At 43.0% G+C, this 10,505-nt stretch overlaps 1 pseudogene; it reads right to left on the reverse strand.

The window, feature by feature from the left end:
• Positions 1-2,680: 2,680 nt before the first annotated feature.
• On the reverse strand, positions 2,681-3,210 carry LOC119338642 (annotated as a pseudogene).
• Between the last annotated feature and the right edge of the window lie 7,295 nt (positions 3,211-10,505).

Below are 10,505 nucleotides of genomic sequence, written 5' to 3' on the forward strand. Positions count from 1 at the left end.
TGAGATCATTTGAACAAACTATGCCATGAATGTGGCCATAAGATTGATCATTTGGCTCGAAAGCCATGAATCTTCACACTTGATAGTTCATTTCTGAGAACACTTTTTTAAAATAATAACCTATTACAAGTTTATTATTTTTACTGGAAACTTGGTCACATATAATGACACAATGCGAAGGTTTTCCAATTTTTTGATTTTTTTTGAATTTTTTATTCCCGTTCCGAAATGCGGTCAAAACGGCGGGCTTGACCGTTCCTAGCTAGTGGTTGAATCTTGGAATTTTTTTGGTGTTTCTATGATTAAATAGATACTTATGTACCTAGAAATGATTTTTGGAAAAAATAAAGAGCAAACTATGAGGCAGCTACAGTTCAAATTTGACCCGTTTCCAGCTGAATCGACGACAATTTGTCTTTTTCATCAGAGGTGGATCAAAAAAAATTTCACCCAACAATTTTGTCAATTGTGCATTATATATGGCCTAGTAGTTTAGAACAAATGATTTGGTCCAATTTTGCAACAATTATTTGGTAGTTCCTTCACAAAAAAACCTCCTTTCGGGCACTCGGAAAATGAAAAATGGTTTTTTCGTCCAAAGAAAATGAAAACTTCCTTAGGCAACATTGTTTGACATTCCAATATGCACCCTTGTGCACAATATGAGATCATTTGAACAAACTATACCATGAATGTGGCCATAAGATTGATCACTTGGCTTGAAAGCCATGAATCTTTAGAGATGATAACTCATTTCTGAGAACACTTTTTTAAAATAATTGCTATATGACAAGTTTGTTATTTTTCCTGGGAACTTGGCCACATATAATGACGCAATGCAAGATTTCCTAATTTTTTGATTTTTTTTGAATTTTTTATGCCCGTTTCAAAATGCGGTCAAAACGGTGGGAATGACCGTTCCTAGCTAGTGGTTGAATCTTGGAATTTTTTTGGTGTTTCTATGATTAAATAGATACTTATGTACCTAGAAATGATTTTTGGAAAAAATAAAGAGCAAACTACAAGGCAGCTACAGTTCAAATTTGACCCGCTTCCAGCTAAATAGACGGAAATTTGTCTTTTTCACGAGAGGTGGATCAAAACTTTTTACACCCAACCATTTGGTCAATTGTGCATTAAATATGGCCTAGTATTTTAGAAAAATGATTTGGTCCAATTTTGCAACAAATATATGGTAGGTCCATCACAAAAAAAACTCATTTCTGGCACTCGGAAAATGGAAAATGTATTTTCCGTGCAAAGAAAATGAAAACTCCCTTAGGCAACATTGTTTGGAATTCCAAGATGCACCCTTGTGCACAATATGAGATCATTTGAACAAACTATGCCAAGAATGTGGCCATAAGATTGATCATTTGGCTTGAAAGCCATGAATCTTCACGCATGATAGCTCATTTCTGAGAACACTTTTTTAAAATAATTGCCGTATTGCAAGTTTGTTATTTTTTCTGGTAACTTGGCCACATATAATGACACAATGCGAAGGTTTCCCAATTATTTGATTTTTTTTGAATTTTTTATGCTCGTTTCAAAATGCGGTCAAAACGGCGGGAATGACCGTTCCTAGCTAGTGGTTGAATCTTGGAATTTTTTTGGTGTTTCTCTGATTAAATAGATACTTATATACCTAGAAATGATTTTTGGAAAAAATAAAGAGCAAACTACAAGGCATCTACAGTTCAAATTTGACCCGCTTCCAACTGAATCAGCGGGAATTTGTCTTTTTCACCAGAGGTGGATCAAATCTTTTGACACCCAACCATTTAGTCAATTGTGGATTAAATATGGCCTAGTATTTTATAAAATTGATTTGGTCCAATTTTACAACAATTATTTGGTAGATTCTTCACAAAAAAACTCATTTTGGGCGCTCAAAAAATGGAAAATGATTTTTTCGTCAAAAGAAAATGAAAACTTCCTTAGACAACATTGTTTTTCATTCAAATACACACCATTTATTTCTTGTCACATATGATGACACAATGCGAAGGTTTTTCATCTCGAGGAGGTGCTAGAACTGGCGAATGCTACAACTAAAGCACGTAGGGGTGATGCCGGCGGTGAGGCGGTAAACTGCGGTTGTGCGCGACAGCGCAACGACGGGAGGGTCAACGATGTGTTCTATCTAAGGGAGAACAATGAAGATGGGGAAGAAAGTATAAAGTGGGAGGTGAATCAAATGGTTAGAGATGAAAAAATCGTAGGGTCACGAGGCGATCGACCGAAATTTAGGCCGATTGACCGGCACCTATCAGCCGCCTTTTGGAAAATGGCGTGATCCAAATTTGCAACACAGATTTGTAGGCATTTAAAAAACCCGGAGATTTTTTAGTCCAAATTTTGGATATTCGAGCGCGAGACAGCCGGCCAATGAGAAGCGAGGAACCACCTCCACGCGGATCACCAAGCTGGACACGATCTAAGCCGTCCACCACGCACCCATCCAACGGTGGATCTTCTGAAATACCAAAACCCTAATCCACCTACCCACCCACCCTTTCTTTCTCCAGATCGGATCGAGGCCGCCCCGCCTACTCTCCCTCGTCTCCGCCATCCCCATCCACCACCGCCACCACCATCCCGATCCACCACCGCCGCCACCAACCCCATCCACCACCGCTGCCCCCACCCACCGATGACCTCGTCTCCGTCACCCCCCTCATCTCGTCTTCATGGCGCGACCATGGCATCCCCCTCCTCCTTCTCTGCTAGGGTTAGGATTTCCGCCTAACCCTCCCTCGATTTGGCAGCCGTCGGCTGCTCCGGTCGCTTCGCTGCTCCTCCTCCACGCCCACCTTGTCCGCGTCCTCCTGCCGATGGTGGCGATCTCCGCACGGACCACCCTGGCACTGACGGAGTGCATGGCGCGCCCCAGCTCAGACATGAGCCTCGGGCGGTCGATGCAGCACACCGACGCCCTGACGCGCTTGGCATCCCAGCGCTCCTCCTCCACGCCCACCTCGTCGCTCTCCCCCGGCACGGCCACGTCCGCCACCACACAGCCGTCTGCATCTTCCCGCAGCACCCGCACATGCCGCACCACCTCGCCGAGCTCACCTGGGAGGCCGACGGGAGGAGGCTGCGCAGCATGGCGAGGTGGGTGTTGATGCACTGCCACTGCTTGCGCTCCGCCTCGCTGTGGCTCCACCACCGGTGCAAACTTCCCCTCTGCGGCCGCTGCGGCGCCATCCTCCCGAGATCCCGACCATGGTGAGCCTCCCCCTCATGCCTCTCCCCCTACCCCCTCCAGATTTCTCTCTTAATTTCTGTGTCTCTTTGTAGGTACCCCGAACGCGAGGGTGGAGCGTTGACCGGAGTTAGGAGATGTGGTTGGACAAGCACAACAAGGATCGGCAGTAGGTCAGCAGACACCGCTCCTGCTATATATGATAAGCTGCTGCCAATGTTTGTTTGTTTGCGTTGCTTGTCACTCTGCTTGCATGCTCTGGATGAGATTGAGATGAATGAGGCAACTTGGTATGAGACTGGATGCTACATTCAGACGCCAACAGCCATTAGCTAGCGCCAACCAAATCAACCATATTATGATGTATGGCTACAGTATCATGTTGTGCACTGTAACAATAGTCTCCAGCTTCATCTAGCTATCTACTATATCTAGTAGGAGTACATTTGAACACCAACCAACAGCCGTAACCAAATCAATCAATCAATCAATCTAAAGCAGGCATCATATCCAATAGCTGCTGCCTGTAGATGTGCTTGTTGTGGTGTCATGTGCTTCTCCTGAACCTGTTATGTGTGTTCTGTAGTCTCTAGCCCCAGTACATGTGAACTATATGTTGTGGTGTAAATCATTTTCATTCTATCTTATAAACGTGTTTCTTCAATAGCTATTTCTGTTCAAGTCTTGTTGTCACTGATGTTAGCATTTAGTTTGTCTCAAGTAAAAAAATACTGAAAATACAGTGTACAAATCAGCCCAAATATGTGAGCCTCGGTTCTGAAAACTAAAGAGTTCATATATTGGTAGATAGACTGTGATTTAGGATATGCTAAACAGAAAGCTTTATAAGATGGAACTCTCAATATCATGACTTCACTTTATAATATGGTTAGAACTACCATGGTTTTTTAGGTAGTTGGGGCATTAAGAAACAGTATGCTGGATGTTTGGCCTTGCATCCGTCCTTCCATGAATTCATGCTTGTGCATTGCTAGTTATTGCTTTTTTTGTAGGTATTCTTCTTCCTCGATCTGGTGTAGTAGCAGCAATTCAAGGTCATTGTCATGGAGCAGCGGCCATATATTTTTCTTCTTATTCTTCCTTGAGATGACATGAGATGAGGTTTGTTTTCCTCAAGGTCAAGGTGCAGCAGCTCGATTTGATTTGATGTGATTGGATTCAGTTTCCTCATGCCTCTCTGTTTGCATTGCAGGCTCTGTTGGTCGGTCTTCAATTCTTCATGCTGCTGCTGCTGCTACTGCTACATGAGGACCCTCTTCAATTCTGCATCCGTTGCGGCCTCCGCAGCTTCCACCTCTACCCGGCCGCATCCGCAAGTGTAAGCCCCCCCTCCCTCCGTCCTAGATCTCTAGGTCTGTTGTTGTCATGCGCCATGTTCTTGATGTTGCGCGACCTCATGTGGATACCACGAACAGCGTTGCTCCTGCGTGCAGATTTGATTCGCCGCATTAGTACGCGGTTGTTGTCTCGCCGTGGTTGTTCAAATTGAGATGTACCCAGTTGATTCGTCATCTCGGGTCATAAATTTTTCTGCATTCCCTGTTGCTGTAGCTTGTTGGATGCATAGTTTGATCTCCCAATGGGAATTATTAGTGAATGGTGATGTAGTAGCTGGTATGCTTGATGCGTCTATGTCCATCTCTTTACTGTTTTGCTAGAACCATAAATCCTGATGCGCATGATGATCATGGTCTGGTTTGTTAGATCTATTCTGCTGGTGCTTAAAATTTGACATGCCTGGATTCTAAAACAAATTTTACAGCATTCTATGTTGTAGCCAGACACTTTCTCTTTATTTTATATTAAAACCATGGTATTGTGTACCTGCCAACTACGAGTAAATTACTGCAGTTTTTAATACTTTGTTTTTTTTGATACTTTGTTGTTCGATTTATTTTTATTTTGTCCCTAAACATTTTGTTCTACAATGTGCAGATGCTGGCATTTCATTCATGACAAAGAAGTTGGATGAAGCATAGTTTTACCTCATTGAGCTAGTTCTGGGAGTCACGAACTCCTTGTAGCAGAACTTGTACGTGTGCTAGTTCTGGGAGCTGATCCTATTTGTGTGTTATATGATGTAGCAGAACTTGTAGGGCTCCTGTGAAAGACTTGGGCTGATACACTTGGGCTGTGTGTGTGTTATCTAATTGTAAACTTGATGTTGATCACATTTTTATGTATGTTATATGATGTAGCAGATTGCTTCCTGCTGTTATTTGAAATATTGTGTCTGTTTTCTGTATTTGCATATTGAAATATGAAAGAACATGACCTTGACAGTAGGGTCTCACAAACTAGAACGTCACATTTGGGACCCAATTACCAGAATTTGACAATTGGCATGCGTTAAAAAAAAGAGAAACAAAGGCTACGGCCCAAAAATAAAAAGGCTATAATGTTGGGCTAGGCCCATGAAATCGACCAGAAATTGACATGAAAAAAATATATAGAAAGGCCGAATTAATCGGCTCGGCCCATGTAAAACGCCCAATCGGACCGGGCTGAATCTTGTGCCACGCTGGATGCCTGCGTGGCCTGGGGAGGTTGCTAGTGAGCAAAACGCCATAGTAGGAATATTTTGGTCGTAAACGTCTTTGACCATTCCAGAAGAAAGGTCGCTATAGTCAGTTTACGACGGCCAGCTTTTGACCTTCTGTTTTTGGCCACAAAAAGGTCGTAAATGGAAATTTGTGACCTTTTAGTGACCAATCTGGTGGTCACAAGTTGACATATTTCTTGTAGTGATGGGAAGACAAAAGATACACCTGAGGCACGGGAGGACCAGCAACGTATGCACGGAAAAGACGGCATACATCAGGGTCAGGCCAGCTATGGTCTTACCAAAGAAGAGAAGGAAATCTTCTTTGAATGCCTGCTCAGCATGAAGGTACCATCTGGCTTCTCGTCGAATATAAAGGGAATAATAAATATGGCAGACAAAAAGTTCCAGAACCTAAAGTCTCATGACTGCCATGTGATTATGACACAACTACTTCCGGTTGCATTGAGGGGGCTTCTACCGGAAAACGTTCGATTAGCCATTGTGAAGCTATGTGCATTCCTCAATGCAATCTCTCAGAAGGTAATTGATCCAGAAATCATACCAAGGTTACAAAATGATTTGGTGCAATGTCTTGTCAGTTTTGAGTTGGTGTTCCCACCATCCTTCTTCAACATCATGACGCACGTCCTAGTTCACCTTTGCGAAGAGATTAATGTTTTGGGTCCTGTATTTCTACACCATATGTTCCCCTTTGAGAGGTTCATGGGAGTCTTGAAGAAATATGTTCATAACCGTGCTAGGCCAGAAGGAAGCATCTCGAAGGGCCATGAAAATGAGGAGGTCATTGAGTTTTGTATTGACTTTATTCCTGACCTTAAGCCGATTGGTGTTTCGGAATCGCGGCATAAGGGCAGACTAGATGGAAAAGGCACGCTAGGAGGGGATCAAATAATATGTATGGACGGACATTCTCTCAGTGAAGCACACTACACAGTTCTACAGAATTCCGCCTTGGTGGCTCCGTATATGGAGGAACACAAGAATTTTCTTCACTCCAAACACCTGGAGAAGTCTGATGACTGGATTACACGTGAACAAATGAGGACTTTCGCCGGTTGGTTGCAGAAATGTGCCATGCATGATGGCGATATTCAAAATGACATGTACTCGCTGTCCCAGTTACCATCTTCGAACATAATGACATTCAAATGGTAGCAGATAAATGGGAATACATTTTACACGATCAACTAAGATAAGAAGAGCACCAACCAAAAGAGTGGAGTCCGCTTTGATGCAACAACCAACACGGGAAAGGGAACATATTATGGTCACATATAGGACATATGAGAACTTAACTATGGAGGTGGTTTGAAGGTCCCTTTGTTTCCGTGCAAATGGGTCAATATGACACGAGGCGGGGTAACAGAACACCCATAGTATGGAAAGACAACAGTGTCTCAACAATCTTGCATATGCAGACGAACCATTCTACCTAGCCAATGATGTAGCGCAGGTTTTTTATGTGAAAGACATGTCTACCAGGCCGAGAAAAAGAAAAGATAAGGAATCGAATGGATCATACGACGAGCCAAAGCGCCACATAGTTCTTTCAAGGAAAAGAAACATCGTGGGAGTGGATGACAAGACAAACATGTCAGAAGATTATGAAAAGTTTGATGAAATTCCTCCAGTCACAGTGAATATTGACCCGAGCATCCAGTTAAATGATGAAGATTTTCCATGGCTACGGCGCAAAGGGACACACGCGAAGAAAAAGTTTCACACCCAAAGATCTGGGATGTGATCGGCTTCACTATCATCACTTTCTTCTATGTTTCACACCCAGGAGGGAATCTCTGTAATATTTAGGGTACTTATGTGTTTTGGCATTTGAAACGCGAAGAAATTTTATGTGCAAACAAATTCTTTCATGCATTTATTGATTTTTTTCAGCTAAATGACCCTGAAATTGAAAAGCATTTCAAATGAACTCAGAAAAGGTTGAAAGTTGGCATGGTATCATAATTTCACCCGCCTAGCATGTGCAAAAAGTAGAGAGGATTACGGCAAAAACTGGATGCACTTCGTGTACAAAGTGGACAATCTCTTTCGAAGTATAAGGGTTTCGGACGAAAACTCATCTGTTACAAAGGCATTTCATTTTTTAAATAACCTAAGCATTACCAAATTGAATATAATGATAAAATACACTAATATTAAACATAAGAAAAAAGAATCACTGGAAAATATTTTTTCAAAGTTAAGTTATTCACAAACTAGTGATTCACACAAATTTCAAATAATTCAAAATTTAAACTGTTCAAATTTGAAAACTACCGGCACTAACAGAAAGTTTGTAATTTTTTGTACCTAAAGCAAAAATATTCACAAAGAAACTCTAAATACAGCAAAAGACAACTCAAAAATAAATAAAGCAAAAAAATTTAAGAAAATAAAAAAGCCTGCCTATTGGGCCAAAGCGGCCTGCATACGACTAGAAAAATAACCTTTTGTTGGGCCAGGATGCAGGCCCGCAAAGGCCCAGTAGGCCCATAGGGCAGCACAGAACATGTAGGACTAGTAGGCCTGCTTAGGGGAGGAGCTCGAGAGAGCTACCACACTGGGGCTTATAAACTAGTGCGGTCGCCCCTCGACTAGCGAGGTGGGACTAAACTTGCTGCACCGCACTGCGCCAGCGCACACCCTTTAGTACCGGGTGGTGGCTGCAACCGGTACTAAAAACGGAGTCTTTAGTACCGGTTGGCGCCACCACCCGGTACTAAAGGGGGGCGCTTCCCACCGATTGGCCTGGCCGAAATAGACCTTTAGTACCGGTTGGTGGCTCCAACCGGTACTAAAGGTCCATCCTATACATACAACACGTGAAAAAAATTCAGTTTCCCTCTGTTTCTTCTCTCCGTCGACGACACGCACCGCCTGCCCAGATCGACGCTGTCGCCGCCCCAGCCGTCCCCGCCCCTCGTCGCTGCCCCCGTCGAGGTCGCCGCCCCGGCTGTCCCTGTCCCCGTCGTCCCTGTCGCCGCGCCCCGCCCCATCACCACGCCCCGCCTCGTCCCGTCGCCCCGTCGTCGCCTCGCCAGTGAGCTCACCCCGGCCGCCATGTCCACACACACACACACAAACACACTACACACACACACAGACACACTACACACACACACACACACTAGTTTGTTTGTTATAAATTTTAGTTATAGAAATGTTTCTGTTTTTTAGTTATAGAAATGTTAGAATTTTTTGTGTTTTCTAGTTATAGAAATATTAGAAATGTTAGTTATATAGAAATGTTATAAATATTTTCTATTTTTTAGTTATAGAAATATTTATAGAAATGTTAGCAATTTTTCTGTTTTTTAGTTATATAAATATTCGAAATGTTATAGAAATGTTAGTTATATAATCAGAAATGTTAGAAATTTTAGAATTAGTTTTAATTAGATGAATTAGATTAATGTCAAATTGTTAGAATTTGCATATATATATAATTTTAGTTATCACAATCCAATCATTTAAAAATGTTACTTTTTGCGGGCATATAGTATTTGTTCTCGACGATATGCCCGGTCCGCATCCTCGCCGTCGACCCGTTCGCGACGACGTCCTGCTTCAGAGGACCCATGTCCAGGACTGGGCTCCGCCGGGCTGGCACTGGGAGGTGCTACCTAGAGGAGCGCGCCGCTTGGTGAGGAACCCGGCCTCGGGTCCCATCGTCGACCCTGATCTCCTTTGTGGCGTTCGCGTGGGCCACATTCGGTGCAGAGGGAGCCGGCACCGTCGGACGTGGTGCGTCGCCGTGTTAGGGAGGAGGACGAGCACGTCCATCGCTACATGGCTGCTATGGACGCCAGGTTCTCCAATACTTGGCAGGTTCTTTGGGCAGATGACCGGAGATATGATCATGTGATGGTTCCTTCTCTTTGGAGATATGATCATGTGATGTATTCGATATATAATATTCGAGACGAGTATTCGAGATTATATATATTATTCGAGATGATGATGTATTCGAGATTATATATTAATCGAGACGATGCATATATTATGTACTATATATATGATTCAATTTTTCCTTATTGATTGCATCCATGCATTGTACTTTGAATACTAAATTGTTTTATATTTCTTCTGTATTAGTTAAGTAAAAGCTATGGCGGACAATACCGGTAGAGAGAGAGAGAAGAGGAATTGTTCGACATCATACGCAGCCCTCACAGGCTAGATGATCTTAATGAAGCAGATGACGGCTCCCAATATCTGAACAATACCGGAGAGGGTGATGAAAAGATATTTGATCTCGACGACCGAGCTGATGAAGTCATGAACTATGATTATGATTATGATGACACAGACAATGTTTATGATGACACAGACAATGCTGATCTTCAAATAAGAAAGACTACCGGCGAGGTATATTTATATAAGCAGGCATCATGGTGATCATCACATGTTTTTTTATTTGAAGATATATTAACGAATCGATCTTTCTTCTTTCAGCCCTCCGAATCGAGCAAATCTGCTTCTACAGACAGGAGGACAAAGTGAGGCCCGGGCAGAAAGTTGAAGGAGGGTGTAAAGTACAACATTAAATCCACCAAACCTAGTGGCGAACCCCTCACGCCTAAGAACATTGCAAACAAGTGGACTCATCAGTGCGGAGTTCTTGTGAAGGACCAACTTCCGATCTCCATTCAAGAATGGGAAGAGCCAAAAACTAAACGTCCAGGTGTTACTTGGGTCGACGGTGGAGCA

Source organism: Triticum dicoccoides, chromosome 7B, assembly GCF_002162155.2.
Source record: "Triticum dicoccoides isolate Atlit2015 ecotype Zavitan chromosome 7B, WEW_v2.0, whole genome shotgun sequence".
Classification (NCBI taxonomy): Eukaryota; Viridiplantae; Streptophyta; class Magnoliopsida; order Poales; family Poaceae; genus Triticum; species Triticum dicoccoides.